Source organism: Gymnodraco acuticeps, unplaced genomic scaffold (assembly GCF_902827175.1).
Source record: "Gymnodraco acuticeps unplaced genomic scaffold, fGymAcu1.1, whole genome shotgun sequence".
NCBI lineage: Eukaryota > Metazoa > Chordata > Actinopteri > Perciformes > Bathydraconidae > Gymnodraco > Gymnodraco acuticeps.
In genome coordinates, this window is record NW_022990501.1 from 3,272,271 (window position 1) to 3,285,006 (window position 12,736).

Here is a 12,736-nt window from a genome sequence, read left to right on the forward strand (position 1 = left end):
AATCTTTATGTTACTGGTCTACTTGCTGTTCAGCAGTCTGATGGCATGGGGAAAAAGCTATTGCAGAATCTGGCTGTTCTGCTCTTAATGCTGCAGAACCTCTTGCCGGAGGGCAGCAGGGAGAACAGAGCATGGTGAGGATGAGGGGGGTCTTTCAAAATGTTCTGGGCTTTTGTCAGGCAGCGTTTCTGAGCGGTGTCTCTGATGGGAGGGAGAGAAACTCCGATGATCTTCTCTGCTGTCCTGACCACTCTCTGCAGAGACTTCTAGTCTTTGGCGTTGCAGTCTCTCGACCAGATGGAGATGTCAGCACGCTCTCTATGGTTCCTCTGTAGAACGTGGTGAGGATGGGAGGGGGGAGCTGTGCAGGAAGAGTGGACCAGGTCAGACTGCTTGTGATATGCACCCCCAGGAACTTGGTGCTGTCTGTAGTCTTCACTGCTGTGCCGTTGATGTGGAGTGGTGGGTGACAGTGCTTTTTGTTCCTGAAGTCGACAATGATCTCTTTTGTTTTATCGATATTCACGATCAGGTTGTTGGTGTTACACCAGTCTGTCAGATGTTTCACCTCCTCCCTGTAGGCCTGTTCGTTGTTGTCCCTGATGAGTCCCACCACTGTTGTATCGTCCGCGTACTTTATGATGTGGTTGGTACTGAACCTGGAGCATAAAGCGCTATCGATAAAAGCAGTAGTACCGTTAAAGTCTTAACGATACCCATCCCTATGTGGATGTCAGTTTTACACACATTCTGAGGCCGCCGTGCCTATGTTTTTTGTTTTCACTGCTAATTTATGTTTATGTTCTATTAGTGCATTAAAAAAATCATTAATGAAGTTTCAGCTCAGACCCCACGCTTAATATGTCTCCCCCTGGCCCACCTACATTTCTCCAGGCCCACCCACACAATAATTCCTGGCTACGCCACTGTGGGTAGGTAAGAATGGAGAAACCGGCTCGAGTAAGCTAGAATTTGAAAGTACTGCCCCTCCTTCCTTCAGACCTCCTACAGAGCCACTCCTCCAACACACACCAACACGCACATGACCAATGAGGGCACGAGATACATTTGTGCACGAGATGGAAGGTTGACAGGAAGGTAGTCCAGTTATCTGCCGCGGGCCGAGGCAGATAATTGGACTTGCTTTTTACAGCGCCACGGCTTCCACAGATGAAATATTTGTATATATTTATTGTCAAAGCATTTAATGTATTCATTGCTATCGGGATTGTGTGTTTGTGGGTGATTGCAGGTTCCAGTGCCTGATGAGCTGCACCTGCCGGATGAGCTACACCTGCTGGAAGCCTACAAGGGGAGCCAAGCCGGATACGTCGCGCTCTCACTCCTCTGGGCACTCTCCCCGTGCCAGCCTCGGGACCTGTTGCTGGTTCCATTGATTTATTTGTTTATTAAGAATAAACTATTGTTATATTCTTACTCCTCGTCTCGCCTCCCTGCTTTTTGTTGCAGCCCAGGAGCCGGGTTGTAACCGGATGTTGAGGTGGCAGTGGCTCAGTCTGTAGGGACTTGGTCTTGGAACTGAAGAGTCGCCGGTTCACGTCCCGTTCGGACCAACAAAATAAAAAGATGGAGTGAGCTGGTAGCTGGAGAGGTGCCAGTTCACCTCCAAGGCCACTGCCGAGGTGCCCTTGAGCAAGGCACCTAACCTCGAAACTGCTCCCTTGGCGCCGGGTACCTGGCAGCCTCTCTGCTCTGCCACCTCTCCTATCTGCATATGGTTGTGTGTGTGTGCATGTATATCCTCTGTTTGTGCATGTATAACCTCCCCTGTGTGTGTAATGTGTGTAAATACAACAGAGTGGGGAAAGACATTTCCCTGTAAGGGATTAATAAAGTGTATCTTCTTAAGAGCATTCCATGGAATATAACAAAGTGTTTCTGAAGTGAATTACCTACCCTACCTAGCCTACCTTTTAATATCTGGTAGTGGACCATTTAACCCTTCTCTTGCGTTTCTGGTCAAAAGTGACCGAATGACTTTTGTTTTAATCATAAATATTGTGTTTTTCATCCAATTGCCTCAATACCTTATGTTATCCTCCACACTAGGCCTCTGAACCTATACACTTGATTACCACTTGCATTGAATTTTGAGTGATTTATTCAACAGTGAAACAACCATGATAGAATAGAAAATGAATGGGTATTAGCGTATTATGTTCATCCTGCAGATGGAAAACATCCCCCCCCACACACACACACACACACACACACACACACACACACACACACACACACACACACACACACACACACACACACACACACACACACACACACACACACACACACACACACACACACACACACACACACACACACACACACACACACACACCACACACACAACACACACACACACACACACACACACACACACACACACACACACACACACACACACACACAACACACACACACACACACACACACACACACCCCCTACGGGAACCTATAGGTTACTTACGTAACCCCAGTTCTCAGAGTAACATGAAGTGAGATGTCTCACTATGGGATGCGCCTCATCGCGGAGCAAAACAGAAGCATCAATCTCATTACGCCAATCCTGATTGGCTGGTGATCTTGACGTCAGCGTCAGGGAATCACCCCCTATAAGTAGCTTGCGCCACGACGCATGCATCATTCAAAATAAGCACCTCTTCTCGCTTCACCATAGCAAGGAGGGCCGTCTGGTGAGACATCTCACTTCATGTTACTCTGAGAACTGGGGTTACGTAAGTAACCTATAGTTCTCATTCATAACACTCCGTTCGATGTCTCACTATGGGAAATTGTAGCTCCCGTATTGCCAGACGAGCTTATCTTGAAAATCACCAACCAAACAGAACCTTAACAGGTAGAGTCCCGACTCAACAAGGTGCCCAGCACTGCTCGGGCCACGCTTGGAGCGGAGACGTCTAGCCTGTAAAAGCGGACAAAAGTGAGCGGCGAGGACCAGCTCGCCGCTGCACAGATGTCTTGGATGGAAACACCCTTGCACAAAGCCCAGGATGTAGCCAGGCCCCGAGTCGAGTGAGCCCGCAGACCCGAAGGTGCTTGCAAACTCTGACTCGTATAGGCCAAAGCAATTGCTTCCACAATCCAGTGGGAGAGCCGTTGCTTAGTAACAGGCTTGCCCTTGTGAGGGTTAGCCCAGGACACAAAGAGTTGGTCATTAAGACGAAGCTCCTTTGATCTGTCCATATATGTGCGTAAAGCACGGACTGGACACAACAGATCCTGCTGCTGTTCCCCGGAGGAAACCAGCGGCGGAGGAAATGCCTCAATGTCAATTGGGGTACACGAACCAACCACCTTTGGTGTAAAGGCAGGGTTGGGCTTCAACAACACTCTCGTTTGCCCTGGGGCGAACTGAGTGCATGAAGGATGTACAGACAGCGCATGAATATCACTGACCCGTTTGGCGGATGCCAGGGCCAGTAACAGCACTGTCTTGAGTGACAGATGTTTCATGTCAGCTCCTTCCAGGGGTTCAAATGGGGTCATTCTGAGCCCATTTAAAACCACTGCCAAGTCCCATAAGGGCACCAGTGACCTGGAGACAGGGAGGAGCCTGCGAGCTCCGTTCATAAAACGGCAGACCAAAGGATGTTGGCTAGCCGTCTTACCCTCAAAGCCCACATGGCATGCAGCAATAGCAGCCAGGTACACCTTGATCGTGGAGAAAGCTCTGTGTTTATCGATCAAGTCCTGTAGAAATGATAAAATCACCCCGACAGGACATTGAAAGGAGATGTGTCCTTCTTGAAGGCACCACTCCTCAAACACCCTCCACTTACAGTCATAAAGAGACCTGGTGGAGGAAGCTCTCGCACTCTGAATAGTGTTTATCACCTTCTGAGGGAGCCCCACTGTATTCAGATTGTACCACTCACGGGTCAGGCCCATAGTGCCCCGCGCTCTGGGCGTGGATGAAGGATCGCCCCCCCCCGCCTGAGACAATCTGTCCCTGCGTAGAGGGGGCTGCCATGGCTGCCCGCACAACAGCCGATATATCTCCGCCAGCCCGTACGTTGCGGGCTAAGGCGGAGCCATCAGGATAAGTGTGTGGCGTTGCTCCTTCACTCTGGCCAGAGTTGGGGGTATCAGAGCCAGGGTTGGGAACGCGTACAGAAGACCCGGAGGTCAATCGTGTACGAGTGCGTCCACGCCTAACGGTGAGTTTAAATCGTGCATTAAAGAGAACAGCTGTCATTGAGCATTTTCTCTTTATGCGAACAGATTTAACGCGGCTCTGCCGTAACGCACCCACAGCGGACTCACGATCCTTGGATGTGGAGTCCAGTCTGCATAGAGTGGTGCACCTCTGGACAGTAGTTCTGTCCCGAGGTTCATCACTCCTGGTACATGCGTCACTCTCAGAGAGAGGAGACGTCTGCCGCTCCAAGGGATAAGTTTGTGTGCCAGTGTGTGTGACTGGAGACAACGCAACCTCCCTTGGCGGTTCATACACGATACTGTGGTCGTGTTGTCTGTCCTCACGAGGACATGGTGTCCTCTGAGAGAAGGCAGAGAGCGTTTTAGGGTGGGGAACACCGCTAAAAGCTCCGGGTGATTTACGTGCGCCCGCTGGAGGTCTCTACTCCAGAGACCCCTCACCGGGCGACCTTCGTAAATACCCTATCAGCCTGTCAGACATGCGTCCGTGGTGGCCACCTTCCATGAAAGGACGGCACCCGTAGGCGCGCCCCGTACTAGAAAAGTCGGGTGCGGCCAGTGGCGTAGTGCCACTACGCATTTCATAATAACCAATACTCTCCGCACGCCGTGGCGCGCGGGGTTTGGTTTTATTATGAGACCCATGTTGAGCAGGTGCTTTACGAGGACATTTGTCTGCGTAATCTGACTCTGCTCGGCGGGCATTATAGATAAAACCCTCCTTTCTAGGAGAGAGAGAATCTCTCTCTCCAGAATATGGGTTGACTCCCCCCGGGCTTGTGAATACAGATAGCCCGAGAGGCGAGGGGGGGTGACGGTGACTTGGAGTCTGTAGCTCCGTGTAACCGTCTTGAGAAACCCAAGCAGATGTCGTGAGCATCTCCCGCTGTATGCTCCTTAGAGCCAGCTGAGATGTCACGTCTCTTCCCCTCTGAGTCTCTATTTGTTGTGTTATGGGGCCCTCCAGTGTCTGAGCACTGTGGTGCCCCATTTCGACAATCCCCACCGACACAGCGCATGCGTGTGGCGGTGGTGCCCTTACGGCTCCAGCCGGCACTGCGCATGCGTGTGGCGATGGTGCCTTCACAACCCCAGCCGGCACTGCGCATGCGCGTGACGGTGGTGTCTTCACGACCCCAGTCGGCACTGCGCATGCGCGTGACGGTGGTGCCTTTACAGCCCCAGCCGGCACTGCGCATGCGCGTGACGGTGGTGCCTTTACAGCCCCAGCCGGCACTGCGCATGCGCGTGACGGTGGTGCCTTTACAGCCCCAGCCGGCACTGCGCATGCGCGTGACGGTGGTGCCTTCACAGACCCGTCAATTGTCCGCCCTTTGAGAGAGGCCGTAGCTGCTCTCAGAAGGGGAACAGTTGACGGACTGTTTATTGTTTTTCTTTTCATTTTTCCGAGCTGCGCCCTTGGCTCGAAGCCTGGATGCGTCAGCGGAAAATGATTTGTGACAGAAAAATCAATAAGTGTGTGACATGTGTTTATGCGGACTTGAGGATGGTGTTGAGGCATCTCTCGAGGCGGCGGGAACACATTTAGAGCTGGGGAACCGTAGACTTCCAGCTCTGTCACAGAGGGGAGAAGGAGGGGCTGTCGCGCCGCTCGCTTCTTCTTCCTCGACTGCTGGCCGAAATTCTGGGTTGGCTGCGCCTGGGCTGCAGCCGGAACCGGAGATTTTCTAGGCCAGCTCGCCCTCGTCCCCTGCCTGGGCTGGGGACTCGGGGCGGACTGCGACCTCTGCGCTTTCGGTATTTTTAACCGAGCAGGGTTCGCAGCTTGGACGAAGGGCTGCCGCTCGAAGGGCCCAGCCGCTGCGAAGGCAGCGGCTGGGCCCTTCGAGGGAGGCAGAGGTGGAGGGCCTCGTCCTCCTTCTTTTTCGACTCGCATCTGCTTTGCATGGAGGCAAGAGCGGAGCCGAAAATCCCCTCGGGAACGATGGGCATGTCAAGCACATCCTCCTTTTCCCGGTCTGGGAGATTGGTGAGGTTGAGCCATCTAGCTCTTTCCTGCACCACCATGATCCCCATTGTTTTGCCCGTGGCCTGGACGGCGCAGCGTTGGACACGGAGACAAATGTCTGTGACCGCGGCCAACTCGTCCAGAACGTCCGGTCCAGGATTACTCGACATATCCTCACAGAGCTCCGCTTGGTATGCGGTTAGCAGTGAGGAAACGTTCAGAGCCCTGGCTCTGTAGGACCGTTCCGTCATGGTTGACTGGAAACGGTCCACCTTCGCTGGCAGCGTTGGGTTCCTGCTTGGTGACGGGCCCATCCTCGGTAGGAGGTGGGTTGCCACCAGCAGTTCCATCGGCGGTATGCGGAGCAGGCCGAGCCTCTCCATACCGTCGCAGTCTAGGGAGGAGGCACCCTGGATTGGGGCCTTGTTGGTAAAGGGTCGGTCCCTCCACGAGACCGACACCTCCTCCAACATCTCCGGGAAGACCGGGAGGAGTTGCCTCCTTGTCCTCGTTGCTTGGGGAGAATGTTTCCCCTCGTAACGGGACCTGGCGGTCTCCTTGGCCCTTTCGGGCCACGGGATGTCTAGCCTGGACGCAGTGCGCTGACACGCGGCCTGCAGGTCCCTGCTCAGACAGGGCGAAGCTGGTGTGCTATCGCCCGGGAGAGCAGCCATCGCTCCCGGCTTTGCCGTTTGAGCCGATGACATGAAGATATATTCTTCTTGCTCATCCGAATCAGACAGGAGGGACTCAGAGGTGTCCTCTTTGTCCCCCATGTAGTCTAATTCCAGGACATTCCCCGCGGGTGAGACCATGGTGAGGTCTCGCCGGGAGCTCCCGGCTGGTGAGGCGTGGGGCTCCGTTCCCGCGTCTCTTGCCGCCACCGGGTCCCGGCCTGACACGGCGTGGGATCCCGGTTCCGCAGCTGCCGCTGTTAGTGAGCCCCAGACCGACATAGTGAGGGGCTCAGTCTCTGCAGCAGACGCCCCCGTGTCTTGATTGCCAAACGGCGAATCAGTGGACATGAGGGAGTCCTGTTCCAACAAGCTAGCTTGGTGTGCTAGCCGTCGGTGGAGGCTCTTTCGGGTGAAAAGGGCGCAATGCCCGCACGAGCCGGGGTTGTCGATAGCCTCCTGGGCGTGTTTCAGCCCGAGGCAGGACGGGCAGACCTGGTGTGAGTCTGTGCCTGCTATCTTCAACCCGCAGCCGCATGACCGAGCCTTCGAGTCCCTGACTCCTCTGGTGTGAGGGGGAGAGGCGTCCATCTTGTTCGCCTCGTGGCGTGGAGAGGACCCGCTCGTAACAGGTACGTCGTTGAGAGAAAAAGTGTTACCAACCCGTCCTTAATCCGGAGAAAAAGGGGACGGTGTGGGTCCTTTGTTCTCAAAGAATATTGACTGGTGTGTCAATATACTTCTAATCCTTTTCTCCTCCGTGAGAGAGAAAAAGAAAAGCGTCCTCGCTACCGTGGTGTCGGTAGTAAGGGGAAGCTAGCTAGCAACGGGTGCGTAGCTAGCTTGAGAAAAATCAAAACCTTACCTTACTTTCCGGGGAAAGAACGGCGAGGTCGATTTTAATACTAACTGGCGTTAGTATTACCGTCTTCTTGCGAAGCAGAAGGAGTAGCCGGCGAGCGCCCGTCGACCGAAATGGTTATATTTGGGTTCAGTCTGTGGACCGTTAAGCTTGTCCGGCTACTATAGAGATGTGCTCTGAAGCGAGAAGAGGTGTTTGAATGATGCATGCGTCGTGGCGCAAGCTACTTATAGGGGGTGATTCCCTGACGCTGACGTCAAGATCACCAGCCAATCAGGATTGGCGTAATGAGATTGATGCTTCTGTTTTGCTCCGCGATGAGACATAGTGAGACATCGAACGGAGTGTTATGAATGAGAACTCTCCCTTTCTCGCGTTGCATGATACAATGTATCATACCTTCTCGAAGGTGCGAGCTCTGTGCCCCTCGAGAAACACAAACCTCTCACTTTCTCGCGCTAAATGCGCCTCCCTTAGGCCCCGGCCACACGAGGACAAAAACGGCTAAACGCATAGGATTAACACAAACGCAATCGCAAAAAAGCTTCCGTCCACACGCAATATTCATCGGATAGTGTCTGTCCACACGAGACAGCTCCGTTTAGCTCCAACCGCTGGAGAAGCTGCAGTACATATGCAGGAGCCTGTACGTGGCGCTGTAACTTCCTCCACAAAAGCAGCGAAGAAGCATGGTTGTCATGGTTGCCCTTCTGTTTATTCTCCGCGGTGGGGGCCGAGGGAACCGGGCAGAGTTTTTCGCCAGTCAACGTGTATTAAAGTTTAAATCTTCCGGACAAAATTATAAAAGTGCCGGTCAAAGGTGTTCTTTGTTATTTATTGAGCTTTAAAACAAATGAATAACGAATCTATATAATAATAAAATACATGGAGCCTCTCTTTTTCCTCCCTCTCTTCGGACAGCGTCAGTGTCTGTCTCATGCAGCAGCTGATCCAGTAATGAGTGACCCGGTCGACAGTAAAAATAAACATTTATAACTAGTTTAGGTAGTTTTAGAGGTGTCTCCGTCCTGTCAGATTAGACTTCACTCGCGTTTATGTCCATATCGAGAGAAAGATAAATAATCTGAATTCAGTGTGCAGTTTACTTTGACTCGGGGGTGAGCAGCAGAGGTGGGGAGAGGCGGGGCTATTGCCTCATCATTATCAGAAAATGATCGTATAGGGCGTACACACGGAGCCGTTGGACCCCCCAGAGCGTTGTGTATGCTGTTCTATCCACCTTGGGACCCGTTATCGTTTCCGCAGTCGTTTAGTGCCGTATTCGGTCGTCCTCGTGTGGCCGAACGGTCTATATGACACTAAACAGTAACGCAAACGACCGTTTTCGTCCCCATTGGCCGGGGCCTTACTGTCTCAAGCAGTTATATTTGTGCCTTGCTCACATTTGACTCATTGACACAATGAGCAGGCGACCGATTAGGCGATTTTCTGTACGAGAGGCTCTGGACACATCTTTGAACCAGATGAAGAGGAGATTGAACCAGATGAAGAGGACATAGAGTAAGATGTCTCAGAAATGGAAGACAACAGCAATCCAGACTATGAGCCTACAACAGACCAGGAAGAGGCACCTGAGGGAGAGGCCCCTGAGATAGAGGCCCCTGAGGGAGAGGAGGGAGAGGCCCCTGAGATAGAAGCCCCTGAGGGAGAGGAGCCTGAGGTGACATTCCACAACTATGTGCGTGAACACACGCAAACACACACACACACACACACATGTTCTGTTATGGTATATTTCTCTTTCAATAAATGTTCATTGAGGAAAACAGTATCAGTGTATTTTATATTCATCACAGTGAGTGCAGTGAATGCTGAACTTGATGGGCCCACCGGTGGGTCCGGACCATGACATGAAACACTGGCTTGCTTGTGTCAAATCAATACATCCCATACATCATTGGAACAGGAAGAATCTCAGCTACAACACTAACGCATTTCCATCTCCAGTAAACACAGCCTACATGGCAAGCATGTTTATAATATACAGTCATGTAAAATAAGCACTATCTTTGAACTTACTGCCAAAAATGATATGAAATTCACCCCTGGTGTCATTCTGTCTGTCACCCCTTGATTCTACTTGCTTTGACTGTTCAAATGAGATGTCAACCATCCAAATTGGATAAGGGGTTTCAGAGATATCACTGTGCAAAACACACCGGTCAATTTTGACTGAAAATAGCATGGGAAGGGGGGTATGACCTAACGCAAGAGAAGGGTTAAATAGTGTATGTGGTGAAACAATTAAGTTAAATGTGCAAATGCAATTGTGTCTCTTAGATTCCAAAATAAAGTGTGAAAATGTTGCATCATACTCTGTTTTATATCCAGCTGTAGGTATTGGACATAACCGACTATAGGGTGAACAAGAACCATTTTATTGTTGCTTTAAATCACGATCTAGTAGGATTAGACCACTAAAACTGCAGCATGGCTCATTCTGGTGAATAATTGAACCACACCCTCTCTTCTGTTTTTTTAAAAACAGTAAAGGTCAGAAGAGTGCCCTGTCCCTTAAAGGATCAAAAAGAGGAAAACAAAACTCACTTGGCCGCTCTCTGTAGGGTGGAGGGTTCAGCTGAAGTTCACACTGCTATACTTCCTGTTTTCGTATTAATGTAATAAGATCAAAGATGCATTGGATACACTTCTCCATTCTAAGATTTTCTAGGGCTATAAAATAGAAGAAAATGAGAGCTTCATGGCATCTTTTGTATGTTCCTTTTAATTATCCAAACTTTGATGTGGTTAGTGTCTTTGTTGGATGATAGAATAGGAAATAAATGAATTCACTGAAAATAAATAATGAATAGTTACTTTACCTGTCAAATGGACAAAGATTTATGATTTAACATGTGCAGACAAGGCAAACAGATAATGGTGATTAAACTACATAATGATACCAGTATATTGTGATACCACTATGATGGTGCTAACACAAATTTCCCTCCACACCAAAACATCAGTTGACATTTAGAGAAACTGTATTCACTGCAGACAGCCGAAGGCATCCATAGTTAGAAAAAAAGGTCCTCTTGCATTGCTACAGACCGGGTGCTGAGTGACATATTGAATCAGGACCTTGCTAAACCGGTGCTTATTTTGTGGTAAACATGTGGAAACGTGGACAAAATTACAACAAGCTACATTTAGTTGATGGGTTTTGGTTTATCAAAAGGACACCAGAAAAGCTTTTTAATAATATTCCAATTAATTGTATTTTCAATTATGATACAAGTTAAGTCCAGCAAGTACGAGATTACTTTCAGCATTACGATTACAATTTTTTTAAGTATATGTGTGATTTTAGTTTTGTCATTTTTGTTGTCGTATTTTCTATAGTCAAATGTCAAAGGAAAGGTATATATTCCTAGCATAACAAAGCACATCATCATTGATACTAATCGCTGAATCAAGGTTTTTGTGCAAAACAACTGAACAATATATCAAACATTTTTATAGTTTAAAGTAACAGCTTGTAATAGTTAAGATCTCCTGTGATACATTTTTCCAACACTTGCATGTTTAAATACGGAGAGAGACTTAAGAGGAAGCATTAGGAAGACCTTTTTCCATATGATGACAATTTCAATATATGGTATTCAGAGCATAATTAATTAACAACTCATAAGAGTTCATTAAGTATATGCTATTCCGTTTTTGAGTTCCTGAAGAATAAATAATATTATAAAACAACTGTCTTGGTTTTTGGACAAGATTTGTTAGGCTACTTTTATATCAAACACACTATTATTCAAGATGTAGTCGGGGTGAACATTTGAAACTCAGAAATAGTTTTTAAAGGTTGACATACTATAATTTAGGGTTGTCATTTACATGTTCTGTAATCATTTGCCAATCCCTTTTCTCCGTAAAAGCAGCAGTAGTTCCCTTCTTCAGAAAAAGTGGATTGATCTAATACAAATATATTTGTATAAAGACCATTTTAATTTAAATACTGTCTCCACACATCCATTACACTGCGGAGTGTAACTCTTATATTTGTTAATCTACTTAAGTGTGGCTTTACGGTTATTTAGTATTTGATATGTACATTCACCAAAGCACACACAATTCTAATCAACGTATTTATATAAATTATGCAATGACTACACCTGCATCAAAATGTAGTATTTAAATGGTGCCATGAGCTGCAGACTGCAGGTCAAAGGTCGCAGGCTCATGTAAATCCTAACCAAAGAAGATCGAGTCAGACTCCACATCTAATTGAATCTGAAGCTGTGAGCTCCATGCTATGTGTGGTGTCTCGGCTGTCCAATAGTACCACCGTTTAAAAGGCTTAAGGGAGAGGATCATGTTATCCTCAGCTGAGTGAGTCCTGTCAGCAAGCTGTCATTCTGAACACTGCTCGTGCAAATATCTTTAGGTACTTTTTTTTTATTGCCTGCATGTTGCACATTATTTATCACTGCATAAAGGTCAGTTACCCTACAATTGTGGAGAAAAATTATAAAGAGCTGCAGCTAAAACAAAACAGAGAACAAATGAGGGAACACTGAAATGTTTTTCATCACAGTGCTTCTGTCGTGCTCACATTTCGCTGTTTTTGTGATCTGTCAACAGAATGGTTAAGTAGTCACAAAGATAATCACTTGCTCACTGCAAGGGTTGTCATGGTGCTGTTATGCAACAGACGATAAGCCAGACACATGGCATGAGGGGGGGTTACAATTAATATTTCCTTCAAATTGTACATCGCTCTAAGCCTGTTCAGCAACATTCTGATTAATGTATTATACACAATTAATAGTATTATTTACATTTCTTAAGTGTTATGTAAGGTGGCTGAAAGGGGGCAAACGCGTTACAACAGCCAAAAACACTTCCAAACCCGCTGCTGTTGTTGTTGTTCAAAAACAATGCAAATATAAAAGGACACAAATGTGCCAAAACACATGCAAATGAACATCTTCACCAACTTGACGAAACATGCGCAGCGTTTACTAAAAGCTCTGCATAAACGAAACGCTGCAAACACAAATGCAAATT